At 37.6% G+C, this 12,444-nt stretch overlaps 1 non-coding gene across 1 annotated transcript; it reads left to right on the forward strand.

Annotated features, from left to right (window-relative positions):
- Nucleotides 1-5,503: 5,503 nt before the first annotated feature.
- On the forward strand, nt 5,504-5,575 carry TRNAV-CAC (transfer RNA valine (anticodon CAC)). The gene has a single exon. It is a non-coding gene; the product is annotated as a tRNA-Val (tRNA).
- Nucleotides 5,576-12,444: the final 6,869 nt, after the last annotated feature.

Genomic DNA, 12,444 nt, shown 5'->3' on the forward strand with positions numbered 1-12,444 from the left:
GCCAATAATGGTGATGAAAATAATAATAATAATGATAATAATAATAATAATAATAATAATAATAATAATAATAATAATGACAATAATGATAATAATAATGATAATAATGATAATAATGATACTGATGATAATAATGATGATAATAGTGATAATAGTAATAGTAATAATATAATTATAATAAATATCACTGTACTATAATAATGATAATAACGGGTAAAACATTCAATACAGTTGCGTCTTCCTAATATAACAAGACAATATGGTCTAAATATACCACATACCGGTGTTACACTGAGTTAAAAGAATTAAACTCCATGAACCATGATTTTGTCTTGATCTGTCCTTGTAACAGTATTTTGAACCTATACTCATCTTGGTGTATATTGTTTAGTTTTCGTAACCATTACATGAATAAAAGTCAACATGTTTTCAGGAAAAAATAAGTTTTTCCAATTTTATGTTTTTCATTTACCATTGGATGGAAGGATCCCAGGGATTAGTGTATATCTTGTGTCCCAACCAACCTTGCTCTGTTGGTTCCTGCTGTCTCTGGGTTAGTCTTGTTTTATGGAAAAATGAAAGATAAATGATTATCAGGAGCGGGACTCGAACCCAGGCCCAGAAGACCGGACAATGATTTGAAAGCAGCGCCTTAAACCACCCGGCCATCCTGCCAGGAGAAAATAAATTTGGAAGTTCTCTCTAACTTACTAAACTGAACAAATTCCAGGAGCAAATGTATAGTATATACTTATAAGGTTAAGAGACGGGACAACACGAGTGTATAACTCTCTCCCATAATGCACAAATAGTAAACACACACACACACACACACACACACACACACACACAGAGCGGCGCCAGGCTGGAGGCGGGGCATCGTGACGTCACAGGCAAGTCCCTCCCCCCGCCAGATCCAAACATGTGTTGTGTCTGGTGATGGCGGTTCAAGATTTCCCACATTTATATTGATCTTTACATTATCATCCACTCCCAAAGTCACCTGGCATTCTTGTGTTTCAACAACAGACGTGATATATGCAACACCAGGCAAACATTGTACCATTATCTGATAGGTTAATTGGTGCAGAATCAAGAACCAGTGAATTTCATCGCCGCCATAAGTAAGTAAGGAAGGTGACTTTAATGATGATAAATACGACCTGGTATGGCTGTGTCTACACACTACCGCCATCTGGTCAACCTGGTACGTACGAACCTTAACCTTAAAGTGGCCCACGTAAAACGCGAACTTAAAATCTATCCATTTAACTGTCATTCATTAATTAACATTTAAACACCATCTTTTAAACGTAAACCTTCCACTTGCATTATATTAACAAGTACTCTAAGATACGTCATACAAACACAAGGTTTAAAGCTGAAACTCGAACTTTTAAGTCCGTCAATTTAACACCTACTTTAGAATTAGCAAAAAATGCGAATTTTTAACTCCGCCAAAAAGCAGCTTGTGTATGTAATGCTTCATTCAATTGAACATTTTTAAAGTCAGTTAAATTAATGGTATCCTTTGATGTTCATCATTAAAACATAAACCTATGAACTCTGTCTCTAGAACTAAGCACAAACTTTTACGTTCCATCATAGGAAAGGAAACTTGCAAAATCTATTAAAATTCGTCACATAACGCGAACTTTTCAACCCTTCCATTTACATGGGCCACTCTTCCCTGGCTGCCATTCATATTTTGTCCTTTTAAACTGTGACTTTATTACACTTCCATTCATTCATCATGACTTTATTACACTTTCGTTCATTCATCATGACTTTATTACGCTTTCATTCATTCATCATGACTTTATTACACTTTCATTCATTCATCATGACTTTATTACACTTTCGTTCATTCATCATGACTTTATTACACTTCCATTCATTCATCATGACTTTATTACGCTTTCATTCATTCATCATGACTTTATTACACTTTCATTCATTCATCATGACTTTATTACACTTTCATTCATTCATCATGACTTTATTACACTTTCGTTCATTCATCATGACTTTATTACGCTTTCATTCATTCATCATGACTTTATTACACTTTCATTTATTCATCATGACTTTATTACGCTTTCATTCATTCATCATGACTTTATTACACTTTCATTCATTCATCATGACTTTATTACACTTTCATTCATTCATCATGACTTTATTACACTTTCATTCATTCATCATGACTTTATTACACTTTCATTCATTCATCATGACTTTATTACACTTTCATTCATTCATCATGACTTTATTACACTTTCATTCATTCATCATGACTTTATTACACTTTCATTTATTCATCATGACTTTATTACGCTTTCATTCATTCATCATGACTTTATTACACTTTCATTCATTCATCATGACTTTATTACACTTTCATTCATTTATCATGACTTTATTACACTTTCATTCATTCATCATGACTTTATTACACTTTCATTCATTCATCATGACTTTATTACACTTTCATTCATTCATCATGACTTTATTACACTTTCATTCATTCATCATGACTTTATTACACTTTCATTCATTCATCATGACTTTATTACACTTTCATTCATTCATCATGACTTTATTACACTTTCATTCATTCATCATGACTTTATTACACTTTCATTTATTCATCATGACTTTATTACGCTTTCATTCATTCATCATGACTTTATTACACTTTCATTCATTCATCATGACTTTATTACACTTTCATTCATTTATCATGACTTTATTACACTTTCATTCATTCATCATGACTTTATTACACTTTCATTCATTCATCATGACTTTATTACACTTTCATTCATTCATCATGACTTTATTACACTTTCATTCATTCATCATGACGTTATTACACTTTCATACATTCATCATGACTTTATTACGCTTTCATTCATTCATCATGACTTTATTACACTTTCGTTCATTCATCATGACTTTATTACACTTCCATTCATTCATCATGACTTTATTACGCTTTCATTCATTCATCATGACTTTATTACACTTTCATTCATTCATCATGACTTTATTACACTTTCATTCATTCATCATGACTTTATTACGCTTTCATTCATTCATCATGACTTTATTACACTTTCATTCATTCATCATGACTTTATTACACTTTCATTCATTCATCATGACTTTATTACACTTTCATTCATTCATCATGACTTTATTACACTTTCGTTCATTCATCATGACTTTATTACACTTTCATTCATTCATCATGACTTTATTACACTTTCATTCATCATTCATCAACTAGTTCGTCTCACTGATATTCCATTCATAAACTTCATTTGTGCATCTCATAGTTTGACCGCCATGTTGCATGTTTCCTTAAGGTTTATAATTCTTTGTGTATTTAATAATAGAAGATTCAGTGATATTTCTCGTGGTACTGGAGTTAGAGTTAATAACTGAGATGGCATTATAATCTCTAACTCCAGTACCACGAGAAATATCATTGAATCTTCTATCATTAAATGCACAAAGAATTATAATCTTGATATAAGTGATTGTCTATACAAATTGCATAAATTTAGTGTTGATAAAATTTGTAAGGAATTCATCTTGTCCACATTAGTTTTTGATCGCTTGTTGTCTGTCTCGGACAATCACATGTTTACCAAATGGCGTACTAGCTACGTCTCTTCGTTGTATATCAACTGAGTGTTATATTTCTCTCTTGTGTCTCCCCTGATGATGTGGTTATTACATGAAAGCTGCACTTGGGAACTTGGCATGTTTCATTTTCCCCGTGGACTCATAGGAATATACTTGATCACGCGCAAAATTGTGATCCTTTCCAATATATATATATATATATATATATATATATATATTTTTTTTTTTTTTTTGCTTTGTCGCTGTCTCCCGCGTTTCCGAGGTAGCGATATATATATATATATATATATATATATATATATATATATATATATATATATATATATATATATATATATATATTTATATATATATATATATATATATATATATATATATATATTTTTTTTTTTTTTCTTTTTTTTTGCTTTGTCGCTGTCTCCCGCGTTTGCGAGGTAGCGCAAGGAAACAGACGAAAGAAATAGCCCAACCCACCCCCATACACATGTATATACATACGTCCACACACGCAAATATACATACCTACACAGCTTTCCATGGTTTACCCCAGACGCTTCACATGCCTTGATTCAATCCACTGACAGCACGTCAACCCCGGTATACCACATCGCTCCAATTCACTCTATTCCTTGCCCTCCTTTCACCCTCCTGCATGTTCAGGCCCCGATCACACAAAATCTTTTTCACTCCATCTTTCCACCTCCAATTTGGTCTCCCTCTTCTCCTCGTTCCCTCCACCTCCGACACATATATCCTCTTGTTCAATCTTTCCTCACTCATTCTCTCCATGTGACCAAACCATTTCAAAACACCCTCTTCTGCTCTCTCAACCACGCTCTTTTTATTTCCACACATCTCTCTTACCCTTACGTTACTTACTCGATCAAACCACCTCACACCACACATTGTCCTCAAACATCTCATTTCCAGCACATCCATCCTCCTGCGCACAACTCTATTCATAGTCCACGCCTCGCAACCATACAACATTGTTGGAACCACTATTCCTTCAAACATACCCATTTTTGCTTTCCGAGATAATGTTCTCGACTTCCACACATTCTTCAAGGCTCCCAGAATTTTCGCCCCCTCCCCCACCCTATGATCCACTTCCGCTTCCATGGTTCCATCCGCTGCCAGATCCACTCCCAGATAACTAAAACACTTCACTTCCTCCAGTTTTTCTCCATTCAAACTCACCTCCCAATTGACTTGACCCTCAACCCTACTGTACCTAATAACCTTGCTCTTATTCACATTTACTCTTAACTTTCTTCTTTCACACACTTTACCAAACTCAGTCACCAGCTTCTGCAGTTTCTCACATGAATCAGCCACCAGCGCTGTATAATCAGCGAACAACAACTGACTCACTTCCCAAGCTCTCTCATCCCCAACAGACTTCATACTTGCCCCTCTTTCCAAAACTCTTGCATTCACCTCCCTAACAACCCCATCCATAAACAAATTAAACAACCATGGAGGCATCACACACCCCTGCCGCAAACCTACATTCACTGAGAACCAATCACTTTCCTCTCTTCCTACACGTACACATGCCTTACATCCTCGATAAAAACTTTTCACTGCTTCTAACAACTTGCATCCCACACCATATATTCTTAATATATATATATATATATATATATATATATATATATATATATATATATATATATATATATATATATATATATATATATCCTTCAGTATGTTAACTTTCGATAATGAGGGACATAAGAAGGAGCCAAGACAAGTAAATTTCGTCAAAAACATCTCTCTTTTCTAAACGCTGCCTCGCAAAGATTTTCATTAATTCAAATTGAAGAAACAGACGTATTTTTCTATTGTCTGGTTAGCTCAGTGGTAGAGCGTGAGTCTCACACACTCAAGGTCGTGGGTTCGAGACCCACACCAGACATATTTTTTGTCTTTTTCTTTTTTCATTTTGTCCGCATCACATGTGTGCAACATTCAATATGTTCGTCCAACGTTATAGTGAAGATCTTCACAATAAATTGGGGTTTTCGACCTTATCTGAAAGGGTCAGGTCCACCAAGACGTCCTTGAAATCTTCCAGAAGCTTCTGGCGATCCTCCTCCAACTGCTGGGCACATCAGAGTTAACATGGGCCGGACATCGGTTGTGGAACGACTTAATCTGCTTCCGGTAGTTAGCAGGGATGATAATGAGGGCTCTGACCTCATACCAGGTCAGCTTAGTTCTAGTCTATTGCTTAGTTCCAGTCTATTGCTTAGTTCCAGTCTATTGCTTAGTTCCAGTCTATTGCAACGAAAATAAAAAAGTAAAACTCATTTCTTCGTGGAAAATTGAGAGGAAAACACGACAGCAACATGGAGATTTACGCTGTGGTTATTTTGCCGGCTAGTCGGCAACGGTCGGTCAAACAGTATTTTGCCGTGGTTATCTCAGTCTTTTATATAATACTAAGTGCCAGAAAATGTTCTTGGGGGCGTAGCTCAGTGGTAGAGCGCTCGCTTGGCATGCGAGAGGACCCGGGTTCAAACCCCGGCGCTTCCATTTTTTTATTTATGAGATTCATTATTTTGTCTTATATATATATATATATATATATATATATATATACTTATATATATATATATATATATATGTATATATATATATATATATATATATATATATATATATATATATATATATATATATATATATATATATATATATATATATATACATATATCGTCCGATCAGGGAAGTTAAGCAACGTTGGGTCTGGTTAGTACTTGGATGGGTGACCGTCTGGGAACACCAGATGCTGTTATCCCTGGGGATAGGGAAAAAAGAATACTTGCCTCGTATTCCCTGTGTGTCGTACAAGGCGACTAAAAGGGGAGGGAGCGGGAGGCTGGAAATCCTTCCCTTTCATTTTCAATTTTCCAAAAGACGGAACAGAGAAGATATAAAGATATTGTAAAGAAGTAACTAATATAAGATATAAGAATGAATGGAAGATACGGATGTAGCTGAAACAAGGAGTAATGAAGATTAAGGTGCAATGAAAATTATTCTGTGGTGAAGATAAATATGTATGTTGAAATTTTGTATTGAACATCAAGAAGTAATGATAATGATGAGAGTGTAGTGACGATGAGGGTTTAGTTAGGGAGTGGTGACAATTGCCTTTACAATGATAATAAGGAGGTAACACAATGAGGAACACAAACTTTCCAAAGCTACGTTCAAGTCAGACTTTGACCTAAGTTCGGTAAACAGAAGGATGATGTTAAGATGAGAGTGTAGTGAAGAAGAGTATAGTGATGATAAGGATATTGTCAAGATAGGTTGTAGTGAAGATACGAATGCAGTGAAGATACGAATGTAGTAGAGATAAGGGATATCAAAGAGTAAAGTTTATTCAAAATGATTATGTAGTGAAGATAAGAACTACTTTTAGTGAACATCAGGGAGTACGATGATGATGGTATGGTAAAAATAACGGTGTAGTGAAAAAGAGGGTATAGCGAAGATATAATTTAGTGAGAATAAGCTAGTAGTGAAGATACACTTTAGTGAATATGAGGTTGTAGTGAACTTAACCCCATTGATCTGATCCCCCAAATCCTCCAAACTACGTTCAAGGGCGGATCCAAAGCCGACCGAAAAGGCTATTTCTCTGTGTATTATTAGTGGTGGTGGTGGTGTGTAGGTGTGTGTAATCATCTATTTGCCCTCGTGGTGCCCCGTGTAAGTACGTTGTTTGTGTGAGCGGGTAAAATCTAAAGCCTTCCTTGAAACGAGCTTAGTCAAGATAAGGTCATATGAAGATGAGTTGTAGTGAAGATCATGATAAGCCTAAGGGCTTGAACGTATATTTTAGGTCAAAGGCATCACCAGTACACCCTGGCCAGCATTAAAGTTTATCCGTACACAGACACAGACACACACACATAAGTATATATATATATATATATATATATATATATATATATATATATATATATATATATATATATATATATATATATATATATATATATACATATATATATATATACTTACACTGTGCCAGAGGCCTTAACTAAAGCTCATTTGGTGAAATCGTGTTTCCTCACATTAGATGTTATCCCAGATTTCCTAAATTCTTCTCTTTGGTCTTTCATTTTATATGTTTTCCACTTGTCTTTCTTCAGTCGAAGTGATTTACCGTTCATGTTTTAGATTAAACTATATTTTTCAATCTACCAATTCCCTCTCCCATCTCATCATGACGCTTCTTATTGCTCTTTGATTTGAATCCTCAGTTTTCACCTCTCCTTCAACGTGATAACCTCTGAATCTGTGAGTGTGTAATGACCTATTTTTACTGTGTGAGGAGAGAGTTCTACACTCGCGAGGCCAAATATCTAGAATATTCCGTACTATTATACAACTTGTAAGATTCATATATGGTATCTGCCTTAACCATGGCCTCATTCTTCTTATTCCATTCATCAACCACTCTTATATAAACTTTAAAATTACTTCTCTGAATATATTTGAACAATATTGTCCTAATTTCATGCTATGTTCTCTAGGTTTGTGTGTGTGTATGTGTGTGTGTGTGTGTGCGTGTGTGTGTGTGTATATGTGTGTGTGTGTGTGTGTGTGTGTGTGTGTGTGTGTGTGTGTATGTGTGTGTGTGTGTGTGTGTGTGTGTGTGTGTGTGTGTGTGTGTGTGTGTGTGTGTGTGTGTGTGTGTGTGTGTTCTCAGAAAGTAACTGTTTACTATTCAACAACGATTTGCTAAAAGCCATTTACCTCATATCCTTTTATTTCGATGCTTGAAAATGGCTAAATTTTCGTCAAAGTGTTTTTCGTCTTATTAGTATTTATGATGATTAATTGATTCAAAAAGTATTGGTATTTCGAAACTATTTAGATCCATCAACATCTATAGCCATCTTCACTACACTCTCAACACCATTGGCCATCTTGACTATTTCTTCGACACCTTTAGATTTCATCAACTAATGATCGCAACAAAACTAAATAAATCCGTCTACATATCCGGATTTGTATGGGATTTAATCTGGATAGATCTGGTTATGTGAGGTCACATGACCCAGGGGTATATAAGGCCGGCGGCGAGAGAAGTGTAATCATTTGAGGATGGGACTCCGTACCGACAACATCTCCTCTCACACTCTCCGGCAAGAAGAAAATTTGGTAAGTGCACCTCAGGCCGGAATCAAAATGAGCGTTCCAGTTGTAAAATTGACCCAGAAGGATGTAAATGACCTGGTGGTCATGAGAGAGGTGGGTCGGGGAGGCAACGCTAAGATTGAAACGGTGTTGTTCCGTGGATCGTGTTGCGTCATCAAAACCCTTCTCGACGGAGTGAGTTCGAAAAGTCTTATGGATGAAGCCGACATTCACAGGAGACTGGCTGGGGCTGGAGGAGCCCCTCTCCTTCGAGCAGTGTGCCGCAATCCCCCACTGATCATCTTAAGCCACACTGGCCAGCCTTATGATAAGTTCATGAGAACATGTCGGTCGGACGAGGAACTGGTCGAGTCCGCCATCATGGTCGCTCGTCGGCTGATGGAAATCCATAAGAAAAACATTGTCCATAATGACGTCAAGGTCGAGAATGTGACCGTGACGATGGGTGACAAGCCAGAGTTTCACATCATCGACTTCGGCTTGAGCGTTAAGAAGGGAAGCTGCGTTGAGTACAATGTTCCTGACCTGTGGTTGGCCCCTGAGGTCAGGGAGCGCAAGCCGGTCTCCCCAGCCAGTGACGTCTTCTCTTTTGGGCATCTAATGAGGCACGTGTCCATCCTGGTCAGGAAGCAGGGTGTGCGGGAAAGCCTCCAGGATCTTTACCAAACAGCGACCCACAGCGACCCCTCAGAGAGACCAGCTCTGCCACTTATTATTGGTGAGCTGAAGAAGGTGATGAGGTCAGTCCGCCGGAGGCGTACCAGAGGAGGGGGCCAACGGAACCAGAGGAAGGGCAGGAAATGAGGTGCCCTTCCTCAACTATCTACCTCACAATAAGAACTTTGTTTTAGAGGAAATTTTACTTGTAATATAATGGGAAAGAACTTTGTTTTAGAGGAAATTATTATCTTTACATAGCTTAAAGCGGGATAGACCTTTATTTTAGAGGAAATTAAAATATTTATTTAAAACGGGAAAAAATTATGGAACTCGACATGCAACCACCTCCTCGTGGTGAGTTCTGGGTGATAAGAGATCAAACATCTCTTATCAGCTAAGAGTTGCATACAAACGTATTTCCTGATAAGTAAAAGACAACTGGATAATGTTCTTATGATGTTAAATGTTCTTAGAGTCTGGCTAGTGTTATCTTGGAGGTCTTCTATCCCCTACAGCTCGGGCTGGGCCCAGACTGTATCTCTCTCTCTCTCTCTCTCTCTCTCTCTCTCTCTCTCTCTCTCTCTCTCTCTCTCTCTCTCTCTCTCTCTCATCGAAATTATGAAATTCAATGTAGCCAAACTTCTGAATTACTCGTTTGTCTTGTAAAGTAGATCGTAGGTTTTTTTGATATATATATATATATATATATATATATATATATATATATATATATATATATATATATATATATATATATATATATATATATATATATACATTTATATATTTATTCTTTTTTTTTTTTTTTTGCTTTGTCGCTGTCTCCCGCGTTTGCGAGGTAGCGCAAGGAAACAGACGAAAGAAATGGCCCAACCCACCCCCATACACATGTATATACATACGTCCACACACGCAAATATACATACCTACACAGCTTTCCATGGTTTACCCCAGACGCTTCACATGCCCCGATTCAATCCACTGACAGCACGTCAACCCCGGTATACCACATCGCTCCAATTCACTCTATTCCTTGCCCTCCTTTCACCCTCCTGCATGTTCAGGCCCCGATCACACAAAATCTTTTTCACTCCATCTTTCCACCTCCAATTTGGTCTCCCTCTTCTCCTCGTTCCCTCCACCTCCGACACATATATCCTCTTGGTCAATCTTTCCTCACTCATTCTCTCCTCAAACATCTCATTTCCAGCACATCCATCCTCCTGCGCACAACTCTATCCATAGCCCACGCCTCGCAACCATACAACATTGTTGGAACCACTATTCCTTCAAACATACCCATTTTTGCTTTCCGAGATAATGTTCTCGACTTCCACACATTCTTCAAGGCTCCCAGAATTTTCATCCCCTCCCCCACCCTATGATCCACTTCCGCTTCCATGGTTCCATCCGCTGCCAGATCCACTCCCAGATATCTAAAACACTTCACTTCCTATTTATTCATTTTGCTTTGTCGCTGTCTCCCGCGTTAGCGAGGTAGCGCAAGGAAACAGACTAAAGAATGGCCCAACCCACCCACATACACATGTGTATACATAAACGTCCACACACACAGTACATATACATATCTACACATCTCAATGTATACATATATGTACACACACAGACATATACATATATACCCATGTACATAATTCATACTGTCTGCCTTTATTCATTCCCATCGCCACTCCGCCACACATGGAATAACAACACCCTCCCCCCTCATGTGTGCGAGGTAGCGCTAAGAAAAGACAACAAAGGCCCCATTCGTTCACACTCAGTCTCTAGCTGTCATGTAATAATGCACATACATATATATATATATATAATCCCTGGGATAGGGGATTAAGAATACTTCCCACGTATTCCCTGCGTGTCGTAGAAGGCGACTAAAAGGGGAGGGAGCGGGGGCTGGAAATCCTCCCCTCTCGGGTTTTTTTTTTTTTTTTTTTTTTTTTCAATTTTCCAAAAGAAGGAACAGAGAATTGGGCCAGGTGAGGGTATTCCCTCAAAGGCCCAGTCCTCTGTTCTTAACGCTACCTCGCTAATGCGAGAAATGGCGAATAGTTTGAAAGAAATATATATATATATATATATATTGGGGAGGAAATATATAAAACCATTTTGGTGTCTCAGATTTTGGACATGAATCAAGGTATATTTACGCCACTGACTAAGATTATGACCTTCATTTCCTTCCAGTAGATACAGGTTTTCAGATAATGCAATTATCAATAAATGGACCACTCACGAGCTTAGGTAGTTCTAAGTGGAGCTTAAAATGTTGTGCTTCTACACAATGACAACAAATATGGATCACTCCCAATTGGTGGTTCAACTATGATGAGTGAACAGCAGGACACAATCGTCCTGGTCTTACACAAGATATCATACCACCATGACCAATGGTTAATGTGTGTGGATCTTAAGATGGTGACTTTTCTCCTGGGTCAGCAGAGTGGGTACAACAAGTAGTCCTGCTTTATCTGTCTCTGGGATAGTAGAGCTGAGGATGAGCACTGGCTGAGAAAACAATGGTCTCTGAGAGAAAACATGTTGGTTGGAGACAAGAATGTAATGGCAGAACCCTTGGTTGACAGAGATAAGATCATTGTACCACCACTGCACATCAAACTAGGTTTAATGAAACAGTTTGTGAAGGTTTGGAACAAAGAAGGACACTCTGCTTTGACTACACAGGCATAAAATGTCCAGCGCTGATCATGGAGAAGGTGAAGGCAGGTATTGTCGACGGGTCACAAATCATGGAACTCATGAAAGACCCACATTTCCAAGATTCAATGACCAATGTTGAGGCAGAGGCATGGTCTTCGTTCACTGTGGTTGTAAGGAATTGTCTTGGTCACCATAAAGCAGATAACTACCCTGAACTAGTGGAGAACCTGCCATCTTCTTTCCCTCAACTTGGCTGTAAAATGAACA

Source organism: Panulirus ornatus, chromosome 42 (genome assembly GCF_036320965.1).
Source record: "Panulirus ornatus isolate Po-2019 chromosome 42, ASM3632096v1, whole genome shotgun sequence".
NCBI lineage: Eukaryota > Metazoa > Arthropoda > Malacostraca > Decapoda > Palinuridae > Panulirus > Panulirus ornatus.